The following is a 23,125-nucleotide window of genomic DNA, read 5'->3' on the forward strand; positions in this document are numbered from 1 at the left end:
AAAAGGATTGATTTGATTGAGGTTTGCTCGGGATCATCCGATGCATTGGATTGATTGAATTGATCGAGGTTACTCGGCTAAGAACGGCCGAATCCAGAGGATTGGTTGGTAGAACATCCCGTGGGGCGATTGGTAGATGTTTAGGATCCAATGAAGATGAAGACGCCTCTGGGCATAGAAATGCCCGAGGGTGATTGATAAATGCTTTAGGTCCGCTAGGTATGAAGGTGCCTAAGGGCATAGAAATGTCCGAGGGCAATTGAGGAATTGGGTTGAGGTTTAGGAGCTTTGTGGGTTGACCGTGGAGGCTCCTGGGAGTAAACAGATTTGATATTGGAGATTTGAACTGACCATCCCAAGGAAATTCCTTTGGTAGGCCTTGATGATGCTTGGATTGATCATTTGCAAAATGAATTGGATGATTGGTGGAGAATTGAAAGCGAAATGAAAGTTTAACCAATACTTTTAATCAACCATTTCGAGTTTTGGGAAGTTTTGGTCGAGACTCGAGAGTGGAGAATTGACCGATTTTGCCCGATATGGTCTGAAACCTGAGTGGTAACTAACAAGAATGCACAAAGTAGCATAAAAGAATGAAAATTAGTGAAAATCGGGGCATCCTTCGATTTTTTTGGGAGGGGATCCAAAATCTCAGGGTCTCCCCAAAATAGCAGGAGGGGGGAGGCTATAGTTCTACGTTTTTTCTCGATCCTGGCTCTCTTGCATTTGCCGATTGCTGATCTATCTGGTTCTAGTGATGGATCAATGACACGTGAGAGGAAGCTGAGAGGTAATTCAGGACTGTACTGGTCTGCGCATTGAGGATGTGAGTGCCATGCCTTGGTACCATGGTACGCTTCTCTTCTGCACTCGGCACCACTTATCAGGCTACTCTCACACTGGTGTGGTGAGTTCTTATATTTTGTATTTTTCTTTGAGAGTTTCTTCGTTATTATTTTGAGGAGTTCTCTGAGGGAGTCTATCCCTGAACAAGACTCAGAGGGAGTGTTATTGGGGCACTGTGTTGTCCCTTGGAGTAGATCAGGCAAATGATTTCATTGGGGCCATAATGTGTATTTTTTTACTCTATGAATCATCCTTAGATCATCTAGACCCAAGGATCCTGGTTAACTGGCAAAGTTGATGGAAAATTTTTATTCTATGCGATTTCTACTTGCGCCGTGCATAGCGATTTTGCCTGGGGTGAAAACCCTTCTAACAGGATGTACATACTATGAGCTCTTTATTTTCTCTTGGTTTTTGGCCTCCAATGATCTTCTTTTGTGTAGTGACTTGCTTGGGATTCTTGTGATTGAGCTCCACGTTGATTGAACCTTCAAGGGACGATGGATCCAGGTATGTTTCTGCACCTTTGTCTTCTGGTCAGTTCATCCTCAACCTTTGACCATGTATTGTGATTGTGGTATCATGAATCAACTTGTGAATAACAAGTCTATAGCAAAACACTCAAGGCAACTTATTAGTCCTTAAAACTTGATCAATTTGTGTTTGGTAATCATCAAAACAAGCAATAGTTGAACCCTCGGTGACCCTTAGGCTAACATTAATCCAATCTCTAAAAGATTAAATCACGATCAAGGCACAAGAGATGGAGAGAGGTGTGCAAGATAAAAGTGGGTTGCGACTATTTGTAGAGGCCTTAGGTGGGTTGGAAAACCTTTTCATCAAGTTTAAATACAAGTTCAAACACATATAGATTAGGTTTAACCCAAAACTAGCCGTTGAAGGGCATTTTCGTAGAAACTAGGTCAATTTGGAAACTAGCTGTTATGCCCCAACGACTATATTTTTTCAGCCAGACCCGGTCAACTAAGGAGGGAAGTTAACTGCCGAATGCGTACTGGTCATTTATTTAAAAAATAGAACACTTACTAGGCCAATCTGAGATGGGGTCCATTAGACGTTTGGTCGACCAGGATCCTAGTTCTATTTCACTTTGTTTTTCTTCGGCTGGTTCGTTTTTCTTCTGTTTCCAAGGCCAGTCGATCGGGTTGCAAAGAAAACTGATTCTTCATTTCAAAAACCAATTTGATTTCTTTGGTTTTGAAACATTTTTTCATAACTTTATATGGTATTTTTTAGTCTGCCTTGATCAATAACAAGTCCTCGAGAGGACATACAAACTAAACTTCAAATTCATTCTCTTGGGCTTCTCTTTGACTTGATATTCAAATTTGTTCCTCTTGATGCTTGGTTTGCTTGGGATGGTTGAAATGGAGCTTCTCCTTGTAAGGTCTTCTAAAGAACAAAATTTCAAACTAGTTTCCAATGTGTTGTAGCTGCTTTGACAGTTGAATGGTTCATCGTCAAGTTTTGACCATAGTATGGTGGTTTGTTAGCATGGATTGGCCATTGAATAACTTGTCTATAGCACAACACTCCAAGGTAAGTCATTATTCCTTAAAACGTAATTAATTTGAGTTTGTTAATCATTAAAACAAGGTGATTAGTTAAACCCATGGTGCAACAAGAGGATTATCATCGATAAGGCTGCCATAGTATACATTTAAATTCATTCCAAGGATATTTATTTTATTTGTTATTTGATTATGAACAAGTGCTTGTTGCTCATGGATTTGTAGAAATTTAATAATTCTTTTGGTTGTTTATGGAATAATTAATCTTTTCCTTTTAGCTACTTCGTATATATGTTAAATAGGTGTATGCTGATGTTTTTGGCCTTGAATGCCCACGAGGTTCACGTGTGGGCGCGCAGCATTGTCACAGACCCTTGGGTTGGAGCTTGACAATTTGACTTTCAATGACAAGGCCTCCCTTCTAGGGGGCAATTTATTATGATTCGATCCAATCCGAACCCGTCCTCCGTCCTCTAATTTTAACTTGATTTTCTTTGAGTTGTTTTATTTTTTTTGTTTGGCCCAAGGTGAACCTGAACCAACCTCTACTCAACCCGACCCGATTTCAGGATAGATGGGATGTGTTAGTGTTGAGAGATTTTGAGCTGGGCTGGGTTAGGGTTGACCATCCTCAACCTGAGGCTCCGGTTGGGTTGGTTTAGGGTTGAGTGAATGCTATCTCCGGTTGGGTTAGGGTTGGCCTCAACCCAATCCAACCCTACCCAAGTTTCACCCCTATTTCATAGGAGAACTGTTCCCATTTAATCTTGTAGTTTCACTACTCAAAGGATGGTAATTCTTAGGCCATATTCGTTTGAGATTGTGACAACCGATTGGGAGCCCCAAACCTATATTTTGAGTTCAATAATCAGTTTGGGGCTCAAAATCGGTTGTTACAATCTCAAATGAACGGGGCCTTATTAGACCACCAATTGTTTAGCGAATGATCTATAGACAGAACCTTAATTCTATCAGCTATGTTATGGAGCTTGTAAGACTTTTATGGACTGGCATAAAACATGTTTTCCTTTTGTAAAACTGAATTGTAGAGACTGTTTGATTATTGGAAATAGTAATCCAGATCAGCTCATATACTGTTAATGATGAATAAGGTTTTGATCCGGGAACACCTTATCCACGTGTGTTCATGTTGGAAGGGGTATGGTAATGGGTTAATAATGTATGGGCCCGTTGCCCAATAAGGTTTGTGGGCTTATTCATGAGGAACGAGGGTCTGTAATGGGTGGACTCTAGGGTTTCATTTAACTTATTATGAATACGGGATTGGTCCCTACACTCACACATAAGGTTATTATTTCTCCGATTGGAATACATATAAGGTCGTGATATTATTTCAATGGCTAAGTAGGATTCCTTCCTGTTTGTATATTGAAACTATGTCATTTTGATGTAGCTTGGTCTTTTCTTCACTCATTACTTTAGTAATGATGTTTTAAGTAGGTGATATTAACTCTTCCTATTTTGATTTCCATACAGATATATGTTCCAACAAATCTGCGAAGTGTAGAGAGACTACCCCAAGGCATTATTATGTCTGAATCAGACTTCTATCTCTGCAGATTGTGGGTAAGCCCAGTGAGGTGTGTTTTCTACTCTAATACAGATATAACGATGGATTTGCTGTATCTTTTAGTGCTTCTAAATTTTGATGTGCATGGACAATGCGCACCTTTATGTGCACTTCCAGTGACTGAATATACTAACTAGCATGAAATCTTGCCATGTGCATCCATAACTACTGATTTGTGAAAATTATGCAAGCATTTAACCAAATTGTAGTAATCTTTAAGAGATAATTTTTTTATTTACGAAAACAAGGATTCTTAACAAACTCGATTTTGCAATTCTGGAATACACAACTTAATATGAAAGAAATAACGAATAAATAGGGCATACTTTCTCATTCCAAATTGTAAGTGGTCTGTCATTCTCATGATGAGTTATGTTTGCCATTTCAGTAATAATGTTCTCTCTCTCTCTCTCTCTCTCTCTCTCTCTCTCTCTCTCTCTCTCTCTCTCTCACGAACGAACGAACGAACAGTAAATGTTTGTAAAATGCGTAGGCAAAGTATGTTATCGTGCAGAAGTATCTTGGAATCTAAATTTGACTTGTCTTGAATTTCTTAGGAATAATAGTCTTTTCTTTTAGCTAATATGGAATGCCCAACGTACATAATATTGGTGAAGTCCTCTCTATGGGTTTAGTAAGGATCATTATTCTCATCTAATTTTAAAGTTTTCTTAAATATTATATGATAATCTTTTTAGGCATAGTTGTCAACTCGTAACTCGATTTCTTAATATTATGACTTGTGACTCGACTCGACTCGTGACTCAAAAGAGTTTTTGACAAGAACAAAAATTTAGTTGAAAAAATATAATTATATATATCAAAAGTTAAAGCATGTAAAAAATATAACCCAATAGCAATTAGATAAAACACTATGCCAAAAATATAAATAGCAATATGCTTGTAACTTTCATGCACAAAAATAATTAAGTTCTGGTTGGAACTTAATCATGGGAGAAAACCCTTCCTTGCTTTATATTTGAATCTGCCCATGATTTATGATATGGTTGGAAGGTGAATTTTTGTTATTTAGGCCAAGAACCCAAGATTGTCCAAGATTGGGAACCTCCCGCACATGGTTTTTTGAAGCTAAACTTTGACGGGTCTCGCATGGGAAAACCTGGTCTTGCCAGACTTGGGGGAGTCTTGAGGGATGAATTTGGAGCTATGAAATGGGCTTTTACGGGTCCCATTGGAGTAGTAGACGCTAATGAAGCTGAAGTGCATACTATCTACCAAGGAATAAGGTATCTTGAGAATGAAGATTTGAATAAGGTAGTGGTAGAAGGAGACCCGCTCAGTTTGATAAGGTGGCTTAGTGGCTCTCATTCCTTCCCTTGGAGATTTGCCTCTTTCTTCGATGAGATCCAAAATAGGGTGGGGATGCATCGATTTCTTTCCATTATGTTAGGTGGTCGACTAATGGGGTTGCAGACAATTTAGCTAGAGATGGTGTCTTTAGGGAGAGAGTTGAGCTATTTGACTCTGTTCCTCCTTGACCCTTGCAGTGGGGCTTGTTCTTGTCTTTATTTTGTTGTCTCTTTATTTGTATATACCTCCAAGTCTTTTTTCGCATTAAATGCAATTGGCTACCATTCAAAAAAATAATAATTAAGTTTTAAGTTCCAACTTCAAAGTTTTCAACCAAAAAAACAAGAAAGCCCAGGCCAGTGACTCGACTCGTAAGAGTCTTAGTTTTTCGACTGGACTCGCAACGACTCGTAAGAGTCACCAGACGACTCGTAAGAGTCTTCAACAGAGGTGAGTCGCCCATGTGAATCGACTCGAAAGCTCAACAATTCGACTCGATTCGAGAGTTGATTCGTACGACTTGTAAGAGTTTAACAACTATGTTTTAGGGCATCTTTTGTTGCATAAGTATCAAAGAATCTTAGTTCAATGAATTTATGTTCAAATTTTAATTATTTAGTAGCTCATTGAAGTTCATGTTGAACTCCCCCCTTCCTTTTGACCTCTAACTGAAGGGAAACCTCTTTTTCTGTACCCTTTGACCTCTAAATAAAGGGTTAAGTTTCCTTTCCCCATTGTTATAGAAGGGATTTGTATTACAAACCCATCCATGGTATTTTTTTATTGACATGACATTTCTCTGGGCCCTAATTATTTCTGGAGCATTGGGAATCTCAAGCTAAGTAACTAGAACACTATATTGCGTGAGAGCCATTTTACAGAGCTTGATTTTGGTGATAAGGTGGCATTCAGAAGTCTATTACTCTAATTTTTCTATTTTTTTTATTTTTTTTGGATGTTTTCATTAGACAAATCTTGCTTCTTTCAGCAGAGTTTTTTCTCAAATTTTGACCCAAAAGACTAATTCTGCAAGATCATTTGACTTGGATCCGAAGCTGAATGGAGTTCGCTTAGATAAGCCATTGGAGGTGTTTGCTTAGGATAGCTCCAAATTGACCCTAATTTCTAGACATTGAAGTTAATCACCTTCATGGGTTTGATCAATATTCATGTAGATGATTTAGATACATGGATTTTATAATCCAATATTGTAAAATCCTGGATGTTATAAGCTAAAACCTAGAAGGGGCCATTTGGGAACATGGATTTTATAATCCAATACAAAATCCTGGATTTTATAAGCTAAAACCTAGATTTTAAATCATAGAACCTGGATTTTGAATGAGTAAATAAGTTCTGTGACCACTCAATTTGGTAAAATCCAGGTTTCAGGTTAAAAACCTAGGTTTTAGCCTGTAAAATCCAAGATTTTACAATCATGGATTATAAAATCTATGTATCTGTTAAAGTATTGAAGATTAAATAATGCCATCTCCATCAGCTTAAGCTTTTGGAGTGATTGGTAGTTTCACATGTTACAGAGCCAAAGATCCTCCATTCAAACCTCCTTGATAGCAAAAATCCACATGCAATGGCCAAACCTAAAAGAGGAACCACATGTGACACGTGTAGGCCAACCCTACAATGATGGGTCACACTTGAGGGGGAGTGTTAAAGTATAAGGGATTAAATAACGCCATCTGTTGAGTGTTTCCTAATAGACTATTAGATCTTCTTGTGGCTTGGTCGGAAAATCCTTGGAAGTCGAAAGGCAAAATTCTTTAGAAAGTTTCCTTCCTTGCTACCATATGGGTTCTTTGGAAGGAGAGGAATGCTAGAGTTTTTTACGGACTGTCCAAGAGCTCTGACTTAGTGTACATCAAAGTTATTGAATTGACGATAACGTGGGTGAGAAAGCCCTTCCGAGATTTAAATTTGTTTCTGCTTATGACTTATGGGACAGGCGGAGCGAAGTTTATTGTAGCGTGGAATCTAAACAAAAAGTCGTGGAAGAATGGTCTCCTCCTGCCATTGGATTCTTGAAGCTTAATTTTGACGGTTCCACCTTTGGAAACCCCAGCCCAGCCGGTTTTGGGGGGGTCTTGGAAAATGATCATGGGGAGGTGTTATGGCCATTAAAAGGCCGTATAGGGGTGGCGGACGCTTCTGAAGCCGAGGTGACTGCAGTTCATCAGGGAATGAAGTTGTTGGTGAGGAATGATCTTAACAATGCGGTGATAGAAGGGGATTCTTCAAATGTCATCCGTTGGCTCAAGGGACCTCAAAGCCACCTTGGAAATTTAATAGATTAATTGATGAGATGTCAGATTGGGGGCACCCTTTGTCTCTTGAGTTAAGACATGTTCAACGCTCGGCAAACAAGGAGGCGGACCGGCTTGCCCAAGAAGGAGTTTGTAGAGTCTCCTTAATCCTCTAGGATGCTCTTCCTCGAGTGTTTCTTATGTTGTACTTTTTTTTTCTTTGCCCATTGCATTTGACCATCTCGGTCTTTTTGTCTTCCTTTAATAAAGTTGGCGATCATTTTCAAAAAAAAAATAGTAATAATAATGCCATCTCCATCAGCTTAAACTTTTGGAGTGATTGGTAGTTTCACAATATCCAAACGGCCCATACTGTTGACATCATTTATTTTCAGAATATGTGTTTGGTAGTTCATCTAATTTCTTATCATTGGGTTATATCTATTGTTTGAATCCATTGCTTGTGGAATACCTGAATGAATATCCTTGTTAGGGATTGACTATAAGGAATTCCTCCCAGCCGACAGTATCTTTAAGGAAACTCTATTCTCTAAACTATTAGATAGTTTGTTGAAGAATCACTCTTATAAATGTGCCCCTCTCAAACTTGATGATATATTATATGCCACTATATCAAATATCTTCAAAAGTAAAAAAAGGTGGAGAAATTTTGAAGGGTTTTTCTATGGAAGGGCAAAGAGGAGAACAAAAGGCTTAAACATCTCATGAGCTGGAAAAATTGTTTGCAAGCCAAAAACTAGAATACTTGGAATTGATAACCATCTGATGAGGAACAAGGCATTATTAGGAAAATGGATATGGAGGTTTGGAGAAGAAAAAGATGCCTTATGACATAAAATCATTTGGAAAAAATATCTGTCGGAGGCGGGGGGGGGGGAGGATTCGGAGTGTAGAGACCTACCGTCAAGCAAAGGTTCGGGAGCATGGTGTTCTATTTTCTAGTGTTGGGGTAGGGGAGGGTATTAGGTTCTGGAAAGATCTTTGGGTACATTAGTCTCCTTTGTGTCATGCTTATCCATACCTTTATCTTAGTCACATATAGAAGGGTGAGAATCAAAGACGTGTATAAGAGAGAGAAAGGGGGAGGGATGAGAATACTGTTCGGGACATTAGACTTAGGCGAGACCTTAGACAAAGTGAAATTGATAACTTCATTTTGCTATTTGGGCTTCTTGAGTAGATATACTTATCTAATCAAGAGGCGGAAAGTAAAATTTGGATCCTTGACCCTAAAAGCATCTTATCAGTCAAATCCTTATTCTCCATTCACTTGGACGTCCATCATTCCTATTACAGCTAGCTCAAAATGTGATCATCTCGAGCCCCTCCAAAAAAGAAAACTAACTGTTGCAATCATCTCATGAGATTGAATGTTCACATTGTTAGTAGATGCATCCTTTGCCTAAAGACAAAACGTACCATTTAGCACCTATTCATCCACTGGCACATCTCTTTTCAAATGTGGGAAGGAATTCTCTTGTTCAATGACATGGCTTGGTCTTTCCAAAACTCCTTAAGGTGGTTATTTTCAGATGGGATAAGGCCATAAGGGGCCATTTGGAGATAATGAAAAACAATTCCGTTAGCTTGTTCCATTCATGGTTTTGTGGCTCATTTGGGAGGAAGAAAACATTCACATATTCAATAATAAAAGTAAATATCTTGGAAAGATCATATCGTAAATCAAGCGGGACTCAGCTGTAAGGACAAATGAAAAGATGTCAATTGGTGATTTTCCTTCTAGTATTGTCTTCAAGAATTGGAAAGTGATCATTTGGGAGGGAAAAAAAACCAAAACTAAAATCCTCTCTACAATGGTGTCCGCCTCCTCATCAGATAATGTCAACATTGATGGCAGCTCTAAAGGAAACCCTAGCCCCATAGGCGGTGGGAGTATCTTTAGGGATTGGAAGGGTCATGTTCTCAAATGTTTTCCGGGCCCATGTGGAAAAGTGGACTCTAATGAGGCGGGGGCTAGAGCATTACTCCTCGGTTTTCGCTTTTTTAGAGACTGTTTTGATGGTTGATGTATTTTTGTAGGGCATTCAAAAGTATTCATTGCATGTGCCAAAGGGGTGGTGGTAGGTCCGTGGAAGTTAGCACCCATAATTTTCGTGATTTTTTATCTATGTAAGCAACTCAGTCCACTTCTACGTCATCATTGGAGATCATCCAATTCGGAAGCAGTTTAGCTAAACAAGGAGTTGATAGGAGCATTCTCAATCTCATCAGTTTGTTGTTTGTTTTTACTATTTTCTGTTCCTGAGACAACTCGTTCTCATGTACTTGGTTTTATTTGCAATGTTGTTTCCTTATTCAAAAATTTAAAAAAAAAAAAAAATAGTTTGTGGAATACGCAAATGCAACCTTGCTAGGGGTAGACTGTTAGGAACTCCTCCCAATCTGTACTAACTTGCTAAAGACTCCTGAGCATATAAAACTTTGTAAACTAGTAACTCAATTGTAAAATGGTAGGTTGTTAGGATTTCCTTGAACGTCAAGAAGTCCTTCCCATACATGACGTAAAAAATTATTATTAGCAGAGTTATGACCTATGAGTACTAACCAGAGAAAAAAAAGAGCATGCTTTTGTTAGAATATGTGTGTGAGATCCAACGGTTGGATTGGGTTAAGATCTCACCGTTGGATCATCTTAGAGGTAGATTGGGTAAGTTGGCTAAATGAAGCAACTAGATAAATTAGCCAAGTGGATTAGAAGAGGCAAGCAAGAGAGATTAGGAAAGTAGATTTGATTAGGTAGATTTGATTAGGATTATTTCCTTCTATAATTATCTTAATTCCATTCTATGTTTATCATGTAAGTGCTCTATATAAGCACACCTTGAGATTATTGTAAAGCATCCAAGAAATTCAAGAATAATAGAAATTCTCTAAAACTCTTCATGGTATCAGAGCCTACGATTCTGGTTTGACCTTAACAAGTGCTTCCGTTCTCCGGCGGATGGCTGATCTAGCCATCCGCCCGGTAACCATCCATTCCCTCTGCTGCAAATCCAACCCATGTTTCAGTATCTCTCTTTGACCTACTCACAAACAGCTTGTGGGCATTTGGCACCCATCTCTTTCTGTGCTCTTCCACTTCTATTGGACTTTCGGCCTCTTCATCTCCATTGGTTAATGAGGAAAGAAAAGGCTGAAAGTGCAACCTTCTATTTTGATGCATGCACACCTAATCTTTTCTCTTATTTCCCTTGCATTTATTTAACCCACTATCTTGCAAGTCAGCCTTCCTCTGTTTTTAATCAAAATAGGATCCTGTCTAGATCTCTACGTCTGCTTTCTATTCCATTTTCCCTTTGGATTAGATCATCTATTCTAAACCTACATCCCTGGTTTTATCCTTTGAAATAAGCCCACCTCTTCTGTTGATAATAGCACACCTTGCCTTTTTTATTCATTTTGATATTTACACCCCTCTTTCTACGCATAGTCCAATTTCTTCATATGACTTTGATGTTTGCCAATAATTGTTTCCTTAAGCCGCTTACCGTTCCTTTTTTTTTACCTCTTTTTTTCTTCTAATTCTTCATTCTCCAAACTATTTCAGTTGAGGTGCTTTAGTCCATTGAGGTATATGCCTCGGACCCTTGGGGTGCGTGCCTGAAATAGTGCTCTACTCGGCTGAGGTGCCTCGGTTTGAGGTGCGTGCCCGAGAGTAGTTTCGAATTCCCATGAGGATCGGTATTCTAAAACCGACCCATGTTGTCTTGCCCATTGGGGCTCTTTCTTGCCCATTCCGTCATCGGTCCATAGTGACCCATATCTGCTCGCCCACCAAGGCTTGAGTATCCTCTAGCCCCATCGAGGCTATGATCTAATGGCTTTTAAGCCCTCTTCGTGACAAAATGTCAAGCGGCATCTTCTTTGGCAACCATCATCAATAATAATTGGCAGCAATATCAATCTTTATCAGAGGATCTTCGTCATCGACTTCTGGAAGTGTGCATCAAATCGGTTGATTTTGATTAAATTTGTAAATTGAGGAATTCTATTGTATTGGGATTTTTTATTATTATTATTGTCAAACGTATATCGATTTTCAATCCATATACGTTTGAGGGGGCATGTTAGAATATGTGTGTGAGATCCAACGGTTGGATTGGGTTAAGATCTCACCGTTGGATCATCTTAGAGGTAGATTGGGTAAGTTGGCTAAATGAAGCAACTAGATAAAGCCAAGTGGATTAGAAGAGGCAAGCAAGAGAGATTAGGAAAGTACATTTGATTGAGTAGATTTGATTAGGATTATTTCCTTCTATAATTATCTTAATTCCATTCTATGTTTATCATGTAAGTGCTCTATATAAGCACACCTTGAGATTATTGTAAAGCATCCAAGAAATTCAAGAATAATAGAAATTCTCTAAAACTCTTCAGCTTTATCTATGCAACCATGTTTTGATATTGGGATGAACTCACCTTGTTTTACATGTTTTGACCAGCTGCCAAAGGCTATTTCAAGTCCCAAAAAGCTCTCAGCAGCGAATCAGAGAACATAAAACAAGCTGAATTTGTCCTAATATCAGAACATGTCACACGGATACTGAGATCCTTATTTTAGTGTTGGACATTCTCTAACAGTTTCATTTATCTGGATTAATTAAAAATTCTGAGTTTCTAAGTTTTTAATGTTTACATACCAGTGATAAAATACTTTTGGTCTTGATAATTCTTGATCTTAGGGTATGGGTTGTTTTTCATTCATTTAAACGTGTGTGGTTGGTTGAGATATGCAGGCCCTAGGCATTCAGCAGAAGTATTTTGTAACATTCACTATTGGATTTGATCAGAAAAAAAATATCGACGCAGCTGTTAAAAAGGTTAGCAAGAAAATTGAAATCTATTTTATCACTGCCTTTTATTCTGCACTCGCATGAATATGGTGTGACTGCTTTTACAGTTCTCAGAAAATTTCACTATCCTACTATTTCACTATGATTACCGGACTAGTGAATGGGATGAGCTTGAGTGGTCAAAGCTGGATATTCATGTGTGTGCTATGAAACAAACGAAATGGTGACGAAATAACGGTTTTCTGTTGTTTACTGTTCTTAAAACATGCTTGATGATGTTTTTAATTTTTAATTTTTTGAATGGTTACATTCTTGACGATGTTGACCTAATTACCTTACTCAATCTTGATGCAAGGTGGTACGCTAAAAGATTTTTACACCTTGACATTGTGGTACAATACGAGTATATATTTATCTAGGATGAAAATCTAGGAGTTGAGCATTTTAATGTAGAAGAGAAGGCATTGTCCTTATTAAACAATGTCTAGTTTATTTAGTGAATATTTTTTTATTTAAGTAAAAACTAATTTTTCCTTCAATTCTAGATACATTAAACTAATTTTTTTATTTAAGTAGTAACTAATTTTTCCTTCAATTCTAGTTCTTAAAACAAGCTTGAAGAATGCGGGTTGGAGATTTTCGAACCTAGTTTGGAACCAAACAGAGGTTTAACATGGCAGATGACCAAAAGGAGAGGTGATCAAGAAGTCCACAAGTAAGTTTTGTGGAAGCCCTTCTATCTCAGCTAAAGTTTGTTTTGCATGAATATTATTTTTCTCGCATGGGCACAAAGCTGCGAATATATTTATTTTCATAGAAAGATCATGAAATTGATAGAATTTTGTTATGTTTATTGGGAGATCAAATGAATGGCTTCCTTTACCAAAGCAGTAGAGGAGAGACCTCGTTGGTGCAGCGACGCTGCATTTGCCAGCATATGCAGCGTATGAGCTGAATTATTTATGTTATGGATCTACTTCTCATGGTTTTCACTTTCAGCCTGAATTTTGAAAATTTTGGCCAAAATTTCTGTACATTAATGTAATTTGGTTTTTTTAACGAATTTCGGCCGAAAATTCGGTTTTGGCCATGTCCAAAACCAAAATCGAAACCAAAATTTAAATCCTTGCTACTTCTTGAACTGTTCTCGAGGCAAAATTTTGTTCTTCTTTCCCATCAACAGATTTGTCGAGATAATAGAAGCCGTATTTTCTCGAGATGTGTGGCAATGCGTATGGCACACGATTCAGGCATGGAGATTATCTAGTTTTCAACCAAGGTCTTTCGGTCCTCATAATCTTTGAATATTTTCTTAAAACATTATCTTGTCCCTGCAGAATGATTTGGTCCGTGGACGGGGTCTTGTTTTTGCTCTTACAAGATGGGTAGAGGTAAGTGATTGTGGATCCGTTGTCCGGGATGGGTCGCAAGGACCCCCCCCCCCCCCCCCCCCTCCCCCAACCTTTCGGGCCGCCCCATGTGGTTGTGCATCGATGCGTGGTGTCCATGTAGCTCTTCGGTTACGAGATTCGCAGGTCTGACTGTATAAATGAGATCTGAACTCGAGTACAATTCGCTTTAAACCCATTTTAGGCCATTAAGCGAATTGTACCCAATTTTCCCTACTTGAAACAACGAGTGGAAATGCGCTCGCCCTTCTTGTGAACTTGGGATAAGAATTCGAATTCCACAGGAAAGCGAATTGCAGAGTCACCACCTAGGTTAGGGCCTATGACCCATAATAAACTTTGTTTTAAGCATGGTCTTGACAGAAATTTGAGTAAGGTATATGGTTATATTCGGGGAAGCTGTTAGGCATCCCTCATGCCTGGGTAAACCTGGTCTCTTGACCTGACTTGGCGGATATAGGAAAACTTTAGCAAAATTGGTTTTAAAAAACACTTGTTACGATTGAGCTTATTACCAGGTTAGGGTTTTAAATAGAAAATGAAAGAGAGTAAGGCGAAAGGAAAGTGGTTTTTTTGCGGCAAAGGGGAAAAGGATTTCTGCTATGTGACCCGGGGCTATTGGATCCCCGAATCTCATAACTACTGTCGCCCGAAAAATGTAATGCATAAAGCAATAATGAAATACCTATAAATTGAGAGCTTAATATATGACTTGGAACACTAGTCCCTAAATCGCACAACTATCCTCAATGCCGGTGATACAGAATGTAAATGACAGAAAGTAAAGAAATGGGTTCAGTTCTCTCCGTATGTCCAACACCGCTGGAGTGTAAACTCACTTCTCTAGCTCTCCTGACCTATAGTGGGGCCGGAGATAGAGTGGCGGGACCAAGAGAGAGAAACAGAGCTTCTCCTTATAAGGTCTTCTAAAGAATAACATTTTAAACTTGCTTCCAATGTGTTGTAGCTGCTTTGACAGTTGAGTGGTTCATCCTCAAGTTTGGGCCATAGTATGGTGGTTTGCTAGCATGGATTGACCTGTGAATAACCTGTCTATAAAATAACACTCCAAGGTAACTCATTATTCCTTAAAACTTAATTAATTTGAGTTTCTTAATCATCAAAACAAGGTGATTAGTTGAACACATGGGGACCCTTGGTGTAACAAGAGGATTATCGCCGATAGGGCTGCCATAGTATACATTTAAATTCATTCCAAGGACATTTATTTGATTATGAACAAGTGCTTTTTGCTCGTGGATTTATAGAAATTTAATAATTCTTTTGGTTGTTTATGTAATAATTAATGTTTTCCTTTTAGCTACTCTGTATATCTGTTAAACAGGTGCTTGTTGATGTTTTTGGCCTTGCGTGCCCACGAGGTTGGCGTGTGGGTGCGCGGCGCTGTCACAGACCCTTGGGTTGGAGCTTGACAATTTGGCTTTCAATGACAAGGTCCTCCCTTCAGGGGGTCAATTATTTAGGATTTGATTCGATTTGATCCGAACCCGACCTCCATCCTCTAATTTTATCTTGATTTTCTTCGAAAAGTTGTATTTTTTTGTTTGGCCCGAGGTGAACCCGAACCAATCCGACTCAACTCGACCCGATTTCAGGTTAGATGGGATGGGTGAGGGTTGAGAGATTTAGAGGTGGGTTGGGTTAGGGTTGACCATACTCAACCTGAGGCTCCGGTTGGGTTGGGTTAGGGTTGAGTGAATGCTATCTCGGGTTGGGTTAGGGTTTGCCTCAATCCAATCCAACCCGACCCAAGTTGCAATCCTATTTCACAGGGGAACTATTCCCATGGAATCTTGTAGTTTGACTACTCAGAGGATGGTAATGCTTAGGCCATGTTCGTTTGGGATTGTGACAACCGATTGTAAGCCCCCAACCGACATTTTGAGTTCAATAATCGGTTTGGGGCTGAAAATCTGTTTTTACAATCTCAAATAAAAGAGGCCTTATTAGACCACTATTTTTTGAGCGAATGATCTGTATACAAAACCTTTATTCTATCAGTAGTGATGATTATTGTGTCCCTATTTAAAGCTCAAATTTAAGTTTTTTGCATGTACCACCATTCCCATTTAAAACAATAACTACTCAAAACGCACCATTCCCATTTATTCCCAAACCGCCTACTCTTATTTCATTTCCTATTACCAATTTATTTCAAAAAATATTAAAACCGTCAAATTCCTTTCCTATTCGTCGCTTTATTTCCAAAAGCATAACGTATAAAACCTTTCCTATTCTAATTTGGTTTCTAATTCCGAGTTCACTTCCTATTTAAGGATTTGGATCTACCATTTTTCAATCATTGAATCTACCATGTTCATTAAAAGCAAAGAAATTATCATCAAGCAAGCCTAACTTGAAACTTTTGAGACACCCAGATTAATCAATTTTCAAACTGTAATATTAATCAACACTAATCCTAGAGAGCAGCCATCAACTTTTCACATAATAAATTTTATCCATAAGCAGCAAAAAGATTAAGAGAAAATATATCTAATTATTTGACGTATGAGTTCCCAACAAATGTAGAGGAGATCTAAAATTAGGATTAACTGCCCATGTTAGCTCATATAACTGTCCAACGGGTGCAATACAACAAATCAAGAGCACATGCAGATTCATTCAAAAAAACCCAATATGTTCACACAAATATTCAGCTTATCTAGATGAACAAGTTTCATTCAGGCCCTGTTTAGATTGCAGGAATTTCGTTGAAAAGTTTGGAACGGAAAAAATATTCTAAAAGTTTGCAATTTTTTACCCATGAAATATGACTTGAACTAACCCTATTAAATTTTTACTTAGAGGGGTCTTCAATGTATGATAATATCCCTTTAAATTTAGTATAATCATATCATTTCCCTCTAAATCGTGGAAAGAAAAAAAAATTGCATGAAAAAAATTTCTATCAGAAATGTTTTTCTTGCAATCTAACAGGGCCTTAGATCACGAGGTAAATATACTTCTCACGTAAACAATCTAGGCATGCAGGTTTCCAAAGCAATTCAAATTTTCATGATAACAGATTATTTTGTTAATGAGACTAGCAGATCCATTATTAAATGACATTACAAATCATGTAGATAACAACATATTGCAAATACAACCCAATCACCAAGATCCAAACCACATCCAAAAATTGAAAAACACAATTAACAGCTACAACTAAATCCCCGAAACCTCATCCAAATAAAAAGAAAAATATCTTAAAAATCATATTAAATTCATGCATCAGACAACTAATTTCATTCAAAATAAAGGAATCGAAGGAACACAATAAAAAACCAACGAACAGAACCCCATGGGCCATTGTCAGTTCACATACTCACAATCCTCACGAAAGGCATGAGTATTCGAATTTGAAGTTGCCTCGTACGCAAAGATTAATCATTTATATCGTTTCTTACATACAGTTGGATTCAGACAAGGTGGGCTATATTGTCCAAGTCAATTGCCCTCTTATTCAAACAGATCTAGATGGCCCATCTATCTTTTTGATAACTCTTTTAAGCAGTAGTTCTTAATTCAATTCTCAAGAAAGCATTTATCAAATATTTCTTCTGGTTTAGAGCTAAGAGTAGCTTAGATCAACTTGTTGCCCTTTGTGTGAAATCCCTTTGATTCATGGACTTATCAAGGAGCTAATCCCTCTCACCAAGCACATGGATGTTGATTTAGTAGTCATGTACACAACCGTTTAGGCAGCAAGAGTACTTACTGCAAGGCCTAAAGCTTGGAATGGTCCATATTGCTGGGCAGCAATTAAAAAACAAGAGGAAATGAAAAAAAAAAAACCCTCGTAATTCTTTTGATACTGACGAATGGAACAGTGGGGCTTCTTCTGTCCTTCTGTCAAACCTCAACTTAATTACCCATAGAAAAGATTTGGATGAGATCAGATCATAAAATTTTCTTGCTGGTTAGTTTGGGTTTGCAATCCACATGCAATTCAACTGCAATTCATATCTGATGTGCACTAGTGTGGTTAGTTTTGTTCCTCCATCTTTCCTTCATTGCTACTTGTGAATTTTATTCTTTGGCTGTTGTATTATTTGCCTGTTACATCTTCTTGGATCTTCCTTGCTTTTGCTACTGCATTAATTTCTCTGTGTTTTAGGCTTCCTCTGCATTTCGATAGAATTGCAAAATGGGGAGGTTTAATTTTGTCATTTGCATTATGAAATTAGACTATGCTGCATTTTGGTCAGGTGGCTATTCTTGTAGTTTGATAATTTAGAATCCAGAACTAGAAATGACATTTCGTGCTGTGATAAGAGAGAGGTTTGGGGCATAAAATCGAAAGGGAGACAGGAGCTTACTCTGGTCATCTCAATACGAAGGAGATTGCTTAGGATCTTGTTTTATTTATTTATTACTAATGAGAAATAAATACTACCTTCAAGTCTGTATTCTAACCTGAGCAGGGAGCAATGAAGTTTGAATCCTTGCAAATAACATGAATCATGCATTTGGCATATAAAGGCGGCGTGGTCATTCTGCACATTCTTCCCCCATGATAATCATATATGTCCCTTATGTATGCTTGTAGATGCGGAGAGGTAATGATGAGGTTTTAGGGTCATATTTAGCACTCATCAAGGATGAATTATGGCCATGAAAGTTAAGTAAAACATGAGATGTACACTGTACCACCTGATGTTTCAAAGTTTTGAATCAGATCTTAACGTGCTTCAGTCATACATTTACCATTTAATTTTGGAAAATGATGAAAAAAAGAGAGCAAATAATTACTAAATGCTACCAACGGATTGCAAGAGAAGATGACAATTTAAACACCTTTTTGAGCATAAAACATTGTCGACAGCCCAAACCCTATAAGCAATCAAACAACTGTAGTCTTATGTGCTACAAAAGAAATTCAGATTAGCTTGTCCGAGTCTCTCACTCTTTGAAAACTCAACAGTTTATTGGTTTTACGTAGAGACAAATCCACGACAAATCTGAATCTTTCAACATATAAAAAAATATGAAATTTGGGCATCTTATTAGCTGTAAGGAAAGTGATCTTACTCTTATTTTTTCTAAGTTCATGCATTTCAAGGTCAAAAAGATACAAAAGATATGGGCGATCAGAGTTATCTTAAAATTGTAACGGTCACGTGCATAGCTCGTGGGAGAGCAATATGGGTAGGAGACCCAAAAAAAATATTTATATTTTTCTAGACATGGTTGGATTTTGTGGTGTTTAGATGAGGTGACAACACAACCTCTCTTCTCTCACCTCATTGCTTTTTTTCTTTTCTTCTCTTCTCTTCTCACCAATAAAATAAAGCATTCTCGTCACCTGCAATTTAGTTATGATTCATAAGGTATGGGACTGATATAAACACCCTTAAAATTAGGCATGACGTCCATCTTAGCTTGTCCGAGTCTCTCACTCTTTTGTCCAATGTTACAAAACAAAACCAATTCCTTGTAAGCCAATAGCTTTCCCTATGAAGCTAAACAATTTGCACATGGACACAAAATCTGTAGTCTTATGTGCTACAGATGTTCAGATGAGGGCAGCCATCATTCAACCAGGGGGGAGTGGATAACGTTACCCTACAATTAACTCCCAAAATAATAGCTAAAAAGACAATTTTGGCATTCAGCATGTGCTACAGATCCTGCCAAATTGTGTCACGTCCCAGAGATGTTACTTTCATAGGTTGGGATGTCAAGTCAAACTGGGCAAGTAATGTTTCCAGATGTGCATGAGTAGAATCTCCTATACAAAAACTAAAACTACTTACCTGTTAGAGAATGAGATGATGGAAATAAAAATAGAGGTTGAGATGCTTCCAGCCGAGTTGTCGCTTTCCTTACGACGATATTCGCCCCCACCAATTGTGTGCAAGGGAAACCACGAATTTGCCTCCAAGATACAATGAAGCCCGGTCACCAATTGTCTGATGACGTTTTGCACTAAACGTCAACAAACCTCGAATCACCCTTGGATTAACAAGTATGCAAGATAATAGTGATTGTATCTTGAGAATAGCAGTACGCTTGAGAGAAAACTTGAAAAATGGGTAAAACCGAATTTTAGAAAGGCTTCAAGAGGATGAAAGGTGCTTTGGAATTTCTAAAATCAGAGTTCTCCCTCGTATTCTTGGATTCCATGTAAATGGTGAGTTTATGGTCATTTTATAGACCTTTTGGTGACTTTTCACATTGAATTGCACCTTTTGCTGACATCCAATCATGATGGGCTACTACTTATTTGAACTTTAGATCTCACCCAATAGCGATTCTATGGTCTAGAATGATCCTGGAGTGACTGTTGGTTTGGGTAAGACCTCCATCCTCCCCTGTAGCCCTTAGATTGTGACCGATAAAATCACAAAAATAAAATAAAATAAATAAGCGCTCCAATCGCTCCACACAATGATGTGTCGTACGAAGTCCATAGTGCACCAAAAAGCGCCGGCAGCCCTACAACGCACTGCCAACACCACGCTTGCGTCCGCAGGTCCAGCACTTGCCAAAACCCATTGAGCAACAAAGCAAGAGGAAGAAGTAGGAGAAGCTTTATATACTCCTCTCCAACTTCTTTAGTTTCCAATGTGGGCTATTCCCACAAAGCACTTTTCACCTCCTTTCAAAAGCACCCAACTTTACAAACAAAATGCACTTTTCTTCTGTAAAACCTTTTCAAAATACTTTTATTCTGAAAATACTCTACAATAACAGCCCTAGATTTTGATCTAAAGTTTTCATACTTATGCTTGAAAGGGAGACAAATTGGAAATCCTACTTAAATTTTATGTAGAATCTTGTTAAGAAATAGATTTGTCACAGCCATTTGATAATATGGTCACTTCTACATATGTATGACATATAGAATTTGGACAGATTCCCCTGCCACTGCAGAAAAAATCCTCTTCATCCAAGTTGTAGAACAACTCTCTCCTCATGACAAATGTCTCTACTAAGGTCTAGAATTGCTTCGCCCCTGCTTGTTTTGGATCTTGAGAACCAATTATGAGTTCAAACTGATTGTTGGACTCAATATAAAATAAAATTTGAGTCAAATAATTAGTTTTGGACTTACATTTGATTCTCAAAATCCAAAGCAAATAGGGCCTAAAAAAACTACAAGGCATCAACAAATAGGCACCCAAAAAAAAACTACACATTTCCAGAAAAAACAAAGAAAACACAGTTACTTATAATCTTTACTTTGTCCTCATTACATGTGTTTTATCTATTCATACAAAGATAACATGTTATTGTGTATGTTGAACCTGTCAGTGATATAATTGTTGCCAAGATAACTTCTATGTTCATAATGTCAATGTCATCAAATTAAAAAAACCAGTAGCAGCAGTAACAATAATAATGAAAAAATAGGATGAAAACGACGGAAATAAAGAGAGGATTTTCAGCCCAAATTCCCAATTGAAAGGAATAATACGCAATTCCTCTTAAACTTCTTCAATGAACTTAAAATCACATGGACTCAAAACCTTGTCGGAAGCAACATTCATGTAGACTATTGGCCAAAGTCTATGGAAGAGGAAACATGCAGAAAATGCTGAGGTTCTGAAATTAGTTCTCACGATTCTCTATCTGAAATCAAATTTGGTTATGAAAAATTAAACGAAGTGCAGATGAAAGTCTTAAAGAATTACAACTTCCTCAATTGCTTCTTAGATCTGGAAATGACCGAGCATTTTAGGTTTCAAGAGACGAAATTCATCAAGTCGTCAAGCTTATTGGCTCAACAATTTCAACACGAGAAAATGCACATTGAAAAGATTAATCTTATTAGAATGATCTCAAATGAGTCTTGGGAATATCAATTCTCTTCTCAATATTTCACTCCAGTGGAGATTCATAAAAATTCAGCAAAAGACTAAGAACTACTTACGAGCATGCAACAGCAATGGGGAATTCACATGCAATGAGTCATGGGAAAAGTCCAAAAGAAAAAAAAAGAGAGGAAAACTTACTTCCCTCTTCTTCCTATCTTTGCCGACAAGAGGGCTATCTTCCTTCCCAATGAAATTAACGAGTCAACCCCCAATGGTTCAGGAGTTGAGGAAAAGCCAGAGAATAAGGAAGTATAGCCAGAAGATGCTAGATCTCATGGATCAAACTAAACAAGGCTTCACCCGAGTAAGAGGTCTTGCTCTAGGGATTAGGTGTCTCCTAAGTCCCTCAAATTGCACAAATCCAGCTCATGTATTTTTTTTCTCTTCCTTGTTTCGAGTTTGTCTTCAAAGGCATCATGACCCTAGATATTCTGCCCTTCTCCTTAGACATTGTTCTAAAGATTGGGCAGTGGTCTTGTTCCTTCTATTGTATCATCTTTCTTTATTAAATATACAGGTAGGAGTCCGCCTAACCCCCGCTTATCCCTAAAAAAATTCACAAGCAACATATTGGATTCATAGAATCGTGACAGCATTTGCTCAAATTTCCCTTAATTACTGATTCTAATTTCCTCTTGCATGTCGATCAAAGAAGTTCTTTTCACCATGCATTTGCTCAAATTTCCCTTAATTACTGATTCTAATTTCCTCTTGCATGTCGATCAAAGAAGTTCTTTTCACCATGGATATTGAAGTAGTTTAGTAGATCTAGAGCTCAGTCGTAAGATCCGAAAGAATTCTGCAAATTTTTGCCTAACGATTGTAGAAATTAAGAAATTTCTACGATCCACCTTTGATAGCACTTTGGTGCAGCAGAGCCGATCTGATTGTTGTAGATTTTGCTTTTTTAGATTTTATTTAAAAAATTGGATGTAGATTCAACGAAGGGATGTCGAATCGATGAATCTTGATGCCAATCCTTGCAAACAAGGAAGAAGAGGTTGGGATTTGAGAAGAAAAGCTGAAAATTCAGCTTGTAATCTTTCAAATTCCAAAGATTAAGTTGCAAAATTCTTCTTCTAGCAAAGGAGAGGAAATCCCATCCAAAACTTAGAACTAGGATCAAAGTCATATTCAAATTCAATTTCAAAAACCAGTTTCGAATGAGAGGAAAATGGGCTTATATAGGCTGCCCTTACAAGGTAAAAACAAAAAATACCCCTACTAGTGTTTAAATGGCTAGAAAGGACAAGAAAAGTGCAAAATAACTAAACTATGTTGCATGCCGGGAATGTAGAAAACTAGTTAATCCTAGACCAATGAGCAATCTAGGGCTGATGTGAAGTGCCCAGGAGATGCTCCTGCATCACAACATAACCCTTCGATTTGAAGAATGCTAGAGCTGCCCTACTGCATGACATGAAGCACAATGAGGTAATGATGTATGTCGATGCATGATTGTGAAGGTACTTCAAAAGAATCTGGAAATATCAACATCT

General features: G+C 37.9%; 1 pseudogene; it reads left to right on the top strand.

Moving 5' to 3' along the window:
- Nucleotides 1–15,286, top strand: part of LOC143855892 (uncharacterized) — a 30,104-nt pseudogene extending 14,818 nt beyond the window's left edge.
- Nucleotides 15,287–23,125: the final 7,839 nt, after the last annotated feature.

The sequence above is a fragment of the Tasmannia lanceolata genome, unplaced genomic scaffold (assembly GCF_043159265.1).
Source record: "Tasmannia lanceolata isolate RefF3 unplaced genomic scaffold, GAP_Taslan_0.1 ptg000023l, whole genome shotgun sequence".
Taxonomy (NCBI): domain Eukaryota; kingdom Viridiplantae; phylum Streptophyta; class Magnoliopsida; order Canellales; family Winteraceae; genus Tasmannia; species Tasmannia lanceolata.